Genomic DNA, 10446 nt, shown 5'->3' on the forward strand with positions numbered 1-10446 from the left:
AGATAAGGCCATTTACTGATTGTGAGGGATCTGGAGCACTAAAGTCATCTCCTTACATCGGTATCCAAGGATAGAGTTGATTGTGGTATTTTGGGGATGAAAAGAAGAGACTAATGCTGATTTCTAATCTCTCTTTCTCTTCCAAATTAGGAAATGATCCTTACATCAAAGGATGAAAGGAAACAGTCCATTTAGCAGGAAGGGAGGCCGGGAGCGGGACAGTCACCTTTGTAAAGGAGCCACTCATTGCTTGACACTCAGCTAGGCACCTGACACACATTATATAATTTAATTTTTATACAAACTTTGGCAGGAAAACTAATTATTTCAGTGTTACAGATGCAGAAACCGATGCTCAGAGAGGAAAAGTAGACCCACCCAAGGTAAACAGCTCAAGAAGTGGCAGCATCCTTGTCTGCCTGACACCAGAATAGTTTTTGGGGACACTCTCGTTTTGCTTCTGTGCCTTGACTAGGGAAGTAAAATTGTCATGCTGGGTTGCAGGTTGGGCAAGTAAATGGGCATTTTGAAGAATTAGATTTTATTCAGAGCAATACTGGGTTTTCAGCCTTTCCTGACACTTAAACGATTATATTATTTTCTGCCCTAAATTCTGTGGAATCTACCTTGCCTAGATGAATCAGAATATTCAGAAATGACAGGCTTATGGAAGTACTTCAGAGCAGAGCTGGGGTAGGCTGGTAAAAAAATACGTATCAAGACTTCAGACATAAAAGTTGCCCTGAATTGATGACTTTTAGCCCCATCCAGCCTGTATAGTCATTAGACAGCCTGAATGTCAGATATTCAGGGGACAAAGCCTTAGAATGAAAAAGATAAATGGTTGTTTCAGTAATGTTCCCCTACACACTCTAAAGGAAAGTCAGCATTAGACACTGGATCAATCTTTTTTGTTTTCACTATTTAATAGGTCTGTGGGAAGACAGAAGGTTCATGTCAATGAAAGTTTTTATAATCAAATTGCATTGAACAGGAAAGTCATACAAAAGGACACACTGAAGTCCTATGCTCTGAATATAGTTAGTAATAGGATAGTAGAATGAAAGAAGAAAGGAAAGAAAAGGGAGAAGAGAGAAATATGAGAATATCTGGATTAGAAATGGTGCAAGGACAAGTGCCTCAGAAGGCAAGTGAGGCATTAATATCCAAGGATGGAGTAGAATGTGATATTTTGGGGATGAAAAGAGTAATACTGATTTCCAATCACTGTCTTTCCCAAATTAGGAAATGATCCTCATGTTGATTTAATGTTAGAAGAGTGGACTAAAGAAAGCGGGCTCCTGGCTAAGGTTGCGGATACAGGATTAGATTGAAGTACCAGAAGCAACATGAGGACTGGATGAAAGGAGCAGGGAGAACCTTCAGTACACTTAACAACTTTCATTTTTTAGTAACTCAGGCCCTGGATCTTCCTGTCCTCCAGGTCAACAGTTCTCTCATTGCCTGGCTGGAGCCCCCTTCTTGGACCCTGCAGAGATTGCGTCTTCCCAAATGCATCCAAGGACTTCTTATGAGCATTGAATTTCTCCAGTTCTTTCATTTATCCATTTTCCTGATCCTACTGAATTCCCTCTTTCAGTTTCCTGGCATCTTGTAGCTCTTTGTTTTTTGCTGTTGTCATCCCAGAATGAAAAAGCTACTTCTGTTTCTGTAGCTGAAGGTTTTGGGTTAACAGAAGGGTTTTTGTCACTGCATAGAATAGAAAACAAAATTCACAAATTATTTCAGGCTATCGGCTGGCACTCTCACTAGGTGTCCTTCATTCCTGCTTTCCTTACTACTTGTCCACTTCATCCATTTCTTCTAAGATCCCTACTCCACCCTCTACTCCCCAAACTGGTGGCGTCTGCAGACAGCTCCAAGATTCTAGTTGCTCCATTAAGCAAAGCAGTTTAGCTCTCTTTGGCTTCCACAAGAAACCACACTGTTATGGGATCTTTGGGGCATCAATTTTCTGGCCAGAAACCTCTGCGGCCAGTAGTGCCTTTTGCCTGAGTTCTTCTCCTACATCCAGAAAGAATGAGGTATGCAGATAAATGAAGAGTCACAAGTGAAGGGTGAACAAGATGAAGATGAACTTTATAAAGTGTTAGAACAGCTCAGAGGAGGCCTAGAGTGGATACGTCCTCTCTGTAGGCTGGTTGTCCGGTGGAGTGTTCAGCTCTCAGCAGAGCAGAGGCCCTGGAGAGGGTAGCTCCTCTCTGCTCACTGGTCATCCTGATGTCTTTCCTGATCTCAGCAGAGAGGGTACCTCCTTTCTGCAGCTAGTCCTCCAGTTGTCTCTCGGACTTAGGCCATCCTGTGCCCTACTCTGGCTGACCCCTGGGCTTTTATGGGCCTCAGAGGGGAAAAAGTGCCTGCTGATTGATCCATGGGCAGCTATGGGCGGGTCCAGAAGAGGTACTATGAGACCCCACTCTGGTCAGTGGGACTGGCAGCCCAGCCCCCAACCTCCTGGCCTGAAAGTGGGGCCGTACTGGAGACCAATCCTTTTCCACCCAGGAATCAATCTGCCTCCTGCTGTTATTAATGGCCCCAGAGCTCAGCCACAACCTCGCTCCAGGACGGAAGCAGGTGCCAGGAGAGGAGAGAGGCCAGACAGTGGGAGCAGACACCCCAGAGCCAGCAGGGCCATCAGTGGGGAGGGTCTTCCCAACCCCAAGGAGGCAGACTGCAGAGATGCTCAGGTCTCGTGCCTGGGAGGGCAGCTGCAGCTACACCCAGGGAGCTCCCACCGCACCAACTTGGAAGGGGCAGAGCTCCCCAATGTCCCTGGCTCCTGCCTGCTCCATGGAGAGGGAGTCCCAGGTCTGCAGCTGCTGGTTGGGCAGCTGAAGCTGCGCCCCAGAGGGCAGATCGTGCCTGCTTCTGGTTCCCCACAAGAGCACAGAGAGGCTCGGACCCACAGCTGTAGTTTGGGCGGCTGCCCATAGACCAGCAGGCCTGGGTCTGCAGCTGCAGCTTGGACAGCTGCAGTGGTGCCCAGGGAGCTCCATGGAGTGTGCAGGCCAAGTTGCGCTCCCTGCTGCAGCCAGCATCATAGTAGTGAAATGGGAAAAGTTCCCTTGTCCCCCTCGCAAGGCACGTGATGCAGGTGTGACTTGATTCTTCAATGCCCCGCTGCTAAACCTCTAGGGGGGCATAGAGACAGGCAGGCTCTGGGGCTCTGATCCCACAGCAGTGTCTAGGGGTGAATGTTTACAGCGAAAGCCCCAGTGGGTGTGTGTTACAGGATGCTCTTTTAGTTTTGCCATCCATAGGCAGCTGCGTTAGCCAGCTCAGTTAGATCCCTGCCTTATCGCAAGGACAGAGGGCTTTCTCTATCCTGGGGTTCTTGCCTTGGTGTACTGGAAGAATCGGATCACATGTGGGCTTGGAGAATGAGTGCAAGGTTTTATTAAGTGGAAGTAGCTCTCAGTAGACGGGGGAGCCAGAAGGGAAATGATCTTTCCCTGGAGTTGGGACAGTTGGTGGCCCGAGCTCTCCACCAACTGCCCCAGCCAAACTCCACATTGTTCTGCTGGTTGGTGGCCTGCCGGTGTGCTGATGCCTGTTGGTGTGCTCCTCTCAATGTCCTGATGCATGTGTGCATGTGTTCCTCCACTGATGTGATCCTCTTGATGTCCAGCCGCCTGCGTGTCTGTCTGCTAGGGTCTTGGAGAATGAGTGCCAGGTTTTATTGAGTGGAGGTAGCTAGGGTCTCAGGGGTTTTTATAGGTACCGGATGGGGACATGGTAGGCCAGGTTGGTCTTGGGAAATGCAATATTTGGGCAGGAAAACAAAAATTCCTGTCCTCACTTAGGTCCATGGGCACAGGCCCGGGGATGGAACTCTAGCCAGAGACCATGCCCTCCTCTACCCAGCATTTATCTTCCACAGTTCGATATCATTTAAAGGGACCATGCTCTTCCATTTCCAGCAGTTCCCTTCTGGATCATTTCTACCCTCTGAAGAGGTACATCTAACTGCCATTACAATATGGATGATGATCGGTCTTAGCTGCTTCCTGCAAACAGGGGGCATTTTGCAGGGGAAAACGGCAGTCAGATTCCTCCCAGAGGTTTATCTAAGGGTTCCTAGCAAAAGGGAGCCAATGGCTTCTAGGTGTGAGGGGAAAAGAAAGTTTCATAAGGTTAAGTATGTATGGGTTAAACATGTGTATTATACAAGGAAAGAATTTAGTGCCAAAGATTACAGAGATAACTACAACATTGTGCCCCAAGCTATTTCACCCTGGTGGAGGAAATTAAACCTTGTGTTGGAGCCAATAAACTTTAGAAGAGAGATATCTGTTCTTGCCATATATTTAGCAGTTAACAGGGGCACCCTGGAATTCTGGGGTTTGTGGGCTTGCATGGTGGCCATTAAAGCCTCTATATATCTATCAGAATCATCTGAAAACTTGCCAAGATCCTCCTTAATTTGCTTTAAGTCTTGTAGGGAGAAGGGGACCTGGACCTCACTGGGCCTAAATTCACTGGGCATCTGTTGTAGGGGCAAGAGTGATACTGGGTCTTGTTTAGGGTGAAGATTTCTTGGAAAGGGTAAGTGAGAGGCTGAAGCTGGATAGGGAGATCAGGGTGGACCCAGAGGAGCAGGGCTTGAGGGAGTTGGCTCCTCTGCTGGGAGTGCCTCTGGGACTCATATCTTTAATTCCCCAGACTTGCCCCTTACAGCCTTTCCTGAGATGGCAAACAGGAGGGCTGGATCAATCCTATATTATTGGCAAAGGTCTGGATTGCCTTGCCAAGGTATAGAAAGCCTGCACATATGGGCAGAACCATCTATCCTCACATCTATAGAAATGTTTCAATTGCTGGATGGTATTGTAATGAATGGTTCCTTCCTGAGGCCAAGCCAGTCCTTCCTGTAAATAATAATTTGGGATTTCTAAGAGGGGGCAAGTAAGAGGCTGAGGTTGGATAGGGAGGTTGGTGTGGACCCAGAGGAGCAGGGCTTGAGGGAGGTGGCTCCTCTGCTGGGAGTGCCTCTGGGACTTGTATCTTTAATTCCCTGAGCTTGCCCCTTGCAGCCTTTCCTGAGATGGCAAACAGGAGGGCTGGATCAATCCTACATTGTTGGCAAAGGTCTGGATTGCCTTACAAGGTATAGAAAGCTGCACATACGGGCCCAGAACTGTCTATCCTCACATCTACAGAAAAGCTCTAATTGCTGGATGGTAAGGAATGGTTCCTTCCTGAGGCCAAGCCAGTCCTTCCTGTAAATCATAATTTGGCCAAACCTTTGTGCAGAGGGCTGCGAGGCCATTTTCCTCCAGATTCTGAGGATTAAAGCAGTCCCAATGGTTCAGGATACACTTTAGAGGTGTGTAAGCTGGGGGTGGTGAAGAGAACTGGTTGCACATTCTGAAAGACAGAGAATAGAGGTTTCCCTCATTTCCCTTCCTTCTTTCAGTGAAAACTCAAAGGGTGTGATGGAGAGAGAAAGCAAGCATCCTTCTTTCACTTTTCACCTCTTGTCCCTGAGCCCCGAAGACCTTGGCAGGTGCTGGCCCTAGGTACCAATGCAGTATGTACCCATGAAGCAGGGAAAACCTGGAGAATAGGAATTAACCACCCTCACCCGTGTCTTCCTTTCTCCCTGCTGTTGGCACACTTCGAGTTCCCTGGGCCTGTTTATGCCATGAAGCATGGCCTTCTTCCGTGGGTGGGGTTCAGGCAGCAGGAATTGGTCCTGCTCATTTACATTGTGCTGGTTTGCCTGGATTTGGATTCCTCAGACCTGGTTTTTCTTTCTAGGGCCTCAGCCTGAAGCTTGGAATTGAGTTGGGGACTAAAACGTCATTTCAGAGGATGTTTGTATCCACTTAGTGTCTCAAATAAGCCCTGCAGAATGCGCTATTATCAGCCAGCGGGCGTTGCTCCTCCTTTAATTTCCCTGTTAGAAACAGAGTGTTGTGGGCGGAGGGAGGCCCTCTCACTTAGAAAATGAAAAAAAAGAGACAAACAGTTAAAGGGGCAAAAAAGAGGGGGATGCTTGGGGAAGAATCCCGTGCTTAGTGCAAGTGGGGCCCTCTAATCCTTATAACTTCCCATCCTTTTCCCAGCTCAACCAGGTTGAATTCCTTGGCCAGGGGAGGAGAGGTTCCCATTGGCTCAGTGGGCAAGAATTATCCTGTAGGATCCCGGCTATCACCTCGGCGTCCTCCCACCCCCTCTCATGGTTGTTGGACTCGGCCTTTGCGTGTTGTGGGCACACCCAGGTGCCCAAGCTGGGAGGGAAAGAGTAAGAAGAGGTGACCCGAGCCGTGTGTACCTGCAACTGCCAAGGTGGAGGCATACACGGCACCTCTAGGAAAAATTGGTCTGATTTGCACCTTTGGGGACTGAGCCAAACACTTATTTTACTTAGTAACATTGCCGCAGCCTGTAGCAAAACACTTAACATTGTAAAGAAAGAGATAAGAGCCATTTCAAATTGTGTGTGAGAGAGGAAAGAGAGGGAAGAAAAACAGAGCCTCTTAACTGCAGGAAAGAGAGAGAGGTGGCAGGGTTTTGAAAGAAAGGCAGACCTGACAGCTTCACATTTGCTCACACTTACCTTCCGCGATCCCAGACGAACCCCAGTTGTAGTGGGAAAAGTTTCCTTGTCCTCCTTCCAGGGCATGTGATGGGGTGCGACTCGCTTCTTCAGTGCCTTGCTGCTCCAGCCTCTAGGGGAGCATACAGACGGGCAGGCTGTGGGGCTCTGACTCCACGGCGATGTCTAGGGGGTGAATGTTTACAGGCGAAGCCCCAGTGAGCATGTGTTACAGGATGCTCTTTTAGCTTAGCCGTCCACAGGTGGCTGTGTTAGTCAGCTCAGTTAGACCCCTGCCTTATCACACGGACACAGGGCTTTCTGTATCCTGGGGTTCTTGCCTTGGTGTACCAGAAGAATTGGATCACACATGGGCTTAGAGAATCACTTGGGTTTCATTGAGAGGTTGCATTGAGAGGAAGTAGCTCTGAGCAGATGGAGGAACCAGAAGGGAGATGGATTTCCCCTGGAGTCTCTCCGGGGATGGTTTTCCCCAGAGCTCTCCTCCAACTGCCCCAGGCAAACTCTGCCGTCATTCTGCCAGTTGGTGGCCTGCTGGGATGCTGGTGCCTGTCAGTGTGTTCCTCTCAACATCCAGCTGCCCGTATGTTCCTCTGCTGATGTGCTCTTCTTGACTTCCAGCTGCCTGTGTGTCTACCTGCTAGGATCTCGGGGGTTGTTATAGGCACAGGATGGGGTCATGGCAGGCCAGGGTGGTCTTGGGAAATACAACAATTGGTCAGGAAAACAAAAATTCCTGTCCTCACCTAGGTCCATGGGCACAGGCCCAGGGGTGGAGCCTTAGCCAGGGACCATGCCCTCCTCTACCCAGCACTTCCCTTCCCCTCTTCTGTATGATTTAAAGGGACCACGCTCTTCCCTTCCCAGCACTTCCCTTCCGTATCAGCAGCAGTCACTGCCGTCAACACCCATTTAGACTAACTCAGTGGCTTCAACTTCTCACATCCTAAAGATCCACCAAATTGGTAGCTGTTCGGAAAAAACCACCTATGGGGAGATGGATCATGCCATGTCCCCTTGAACACAAGCAGCTGTAATCCCCCATTATTTTAAATAACATTTCTTTTCCTCCTTCAAATGTTGAGAGTGGGCATGAAAGAATGAAAAGAATACAAGGGTTGGAGGAGTGTGCACCCAGCCCCCAGCTCTGCTAGCACCCAGGAGCCTGTGAATTCCTCTTGTTAGGTTTTCTCTTGGATCTACCACCTTTGCTCTGTGTTGGTGGTGAGTGTGCTACTCAAATAGATAACTTGAGAGTTTTCATGGAATTGATCATTCAAGACTTCTGTTTAACATGACCTTCGATGAGTTCTTAGCAAAAAGGAAAATGGTGTTTCAAATCAGTAACCTTCCCTTTCGCCAAGAGATTCTGCTCATTCATGGGGCCTCATATGTCACAAGCCCACCCCTGCCTCCTCTCTGCCTCCTGTCTCACATGTTACAGTCAAAATGTCTTCTCTATGGAGCCTGTTCACTGTGTGAGCAGGGCCCCAGTGCTGGGCGTGCCAGTGACAGTAACGCTCCCTAAGTGAGTAAACTAAGGAATAGAAGGCTGCTTGAGAGTTGGTGGTTTTCCTTATCTTTTTTGCAGCTTCCATCAACTCTGCATCTGTTGTAAGTCTTACTTTCCAGTAAACTTCCTTTCTTGGTATTTTATAAATTGCCAATGGAAATTAGACGCTCCCATCGCCACCCCAAGGGTGTGCAGGCTGCTTGATTTGCCACCCAAACAGAATTCTGCCATGGTTTCATTCAGCAAAATGTTCACTTCTTAGAAACCATGACAGCCTCAGCTGGAGCAATGATAACCCCATGTGCTGACCAGGAAGAGCCAAAATCAAGAGCTGCCCCAGTTATCCTTTTGTGAGGTGGAAGTGAGGAAAGGTGCCTCTGAGAGGGAACAGAATTTGTGGTATACTCAATTCCATTTGCAGAACAAATGGCTAAAAATCAAAACTCTGGGCTAAGTCAGAGATTTCTTTTCCACCTCTGTCTCCGTAGCAAATATCAGAATATGCTATTTATTCAGGATCAGTTCATTGAATTATATGCATGTTTAATTTCCAAAGAAACAGTATATGGATTGGATTGCTGGCTGCTCTCACCTTAAACTGGCTGGAATCACCTCATTTTGGATGATTCCCAGGAAGGCCTTGAAATGCCTCAAGAGAATGTGCAGAGCAGGACCCGGGACAGTGCTCCAGTAGCCCACAGGGGATTTCTGCTCTGTGAGAGGCAGCAGGCGGTCATGAGGGGCAAAGCTGCATGGCCAGGAATTATCTCTCAATAGGCGTCCTACCAGTCATCCTGAGCCACTAAAGCCATGTGAGAAAGAAGCAACTTCAGGATGAGGTCTGGCCTGGTAGGCAATCTGGAGAATGCAGGGGACAGGAATACTTTCAGTGGACATTGCATTACTCAAGACCAAAAGGAAGCATTTGAACATCCACCCCATGAGAGCCAGGGCCCCACCTTGCATCAGGGAAAAGAAAAAAAAAAAAAACCACTTCAGCGTGATATTCAGTTTCTTTGCTTTTAAAAATTTCAAATGGCAAAATGAGAGCAAATCCACTGCCTGGACTGATGCTTGAAATGCATCTTTTCTCTTAAATAGTCTAAGTATCTTCAAAACACGTAAATATGAAAACTCTTTCAAAAACCTTCGTAGGTAGATCCGAGGGGAAAGAGGGTGGGAAGTGAGGGAGTCTAGAAAGATTGGGCTGGGGAATTTCCTAAATGGTAAAGTGTTTGAGAGAGTGTGTTTGCCAGGCCTAAACCTAGGAAACACGCAAAGCAAGAGCAGAATGGGTTGTTAAGCCAGAAGATGTGGGCAGAGAACCAGAACTAGTTGAATCAGGCACAGCAGCACCCAGGGACAGCTGGTCACAGGACCACGCCTGTGAAGAAAAGTTGACAGAACTGGAAGGCTATGGGGTTATGACCTTGGTTTCTTCAAAAGGCTTCTGGCTGGCAGTGGTTTTCCAGTTTGAGCACAGGAAAATGTTGCATCTCCTATTTTCCATAAAGAGCAAAAGGATAACTTCTACTTGACTGGAATATACCATAAGCAGTAGAACTTAACATCACTTGGGTCATGGATTCCTATAAGAGCTGATGAAAGCTATAGAACATTTTTGCAGGAAAAAAATGGAAAACATCGCATACCATTTCAGTGTGTTTAGCAATCCATTGATGCCCACCTATGGGTCCTGATTTGAGGACCACTGACTTTCACCTATTTTTTTTAGCACAGCAGAGGTGTTTAGGAATCCCCTAAGGTGTTGGCCAGTTGTCAAAGTGTTAATGGGAATATTAGGAAGTGATGGAGCTGATGTCAGAAGGGATGTTCTGGGTGGAGAAATCCAACAAGTTGTGCAAAAAGTCTATCCATGGGCAGACCTGGTTTGTTGTTTGCAGGACAGGTAGCAAGATGCTCTTCCCTCCCCAGAACACGTACCATCCATCTTCTGCACCATGTGTGGAGAACAGTGGATAGATGGATGCCTTTAATAGCTCCTCAGAGACTGTGATACCTATTGGATGCTAGGGTTGGAGATATGCTAGCTGTATGGTGAATGCAGATTGGAGAGTTCCTTGTCAAACTAGTGGCAGTGGCTGGTGCCACATTACCAGCAGAGTGAACTCCAACAGAAATAGATGGAAAGTGGGGCACCTCTCACCTGGCCCTGTGGCTGTTGGATGAGTTAAAGAAGACTACAAAGCTGAGAGGAGCACCTCCCAAAGGTTACACCCAGACCCAGAATGAGAAAAGTAGCAAATTCATGACTCAGGAAGATAGACTGCAATAACACAGATAATGCTAAGGTCAAGGATCTTGCTGAGTGGTCAGTAAAGGAAGAGCC

The 10446-nt window shown here is 47.8% G+C and overlaps 1 long non-coding RNA gene across 1 annotated transcript; it reads right to left on the reverse strand.

Annotated features, from left to right (window-relative positions):
• Positions 1-892: 892 nt before the first annotated feature.
• LOC112424187 (uncharacterized) lies at positions 893-6953 on the reverse strand. Its single transcript, XR_003014905.2, has 3 exons — positions 6584-6953; positions 5265-5388; positions 893-1710 (listed from the first exon to the last, which is right to left on the reverse strand). It is a non-coding gene; the product is annotated as an uncharacterized lncRNA (long non-coding RNA).
• Positions 6954-10446: the final 3493 nt, after the last annotated feature.

Source organism: Macaca nemestrina, chromosome 7 (genome assembly GCF_043159975.1).
Source record: "Macaca nemestrina isolate mMacNem1 chromosome 7, mMacNem.hap1, whole genome shotgun sequence".
Lineage (NCBI taxonomy): Eukaryota > Metazoa > Chordata > Mammalia > Primates > Cercopithecidae > Macaca > Macaca nemestrina.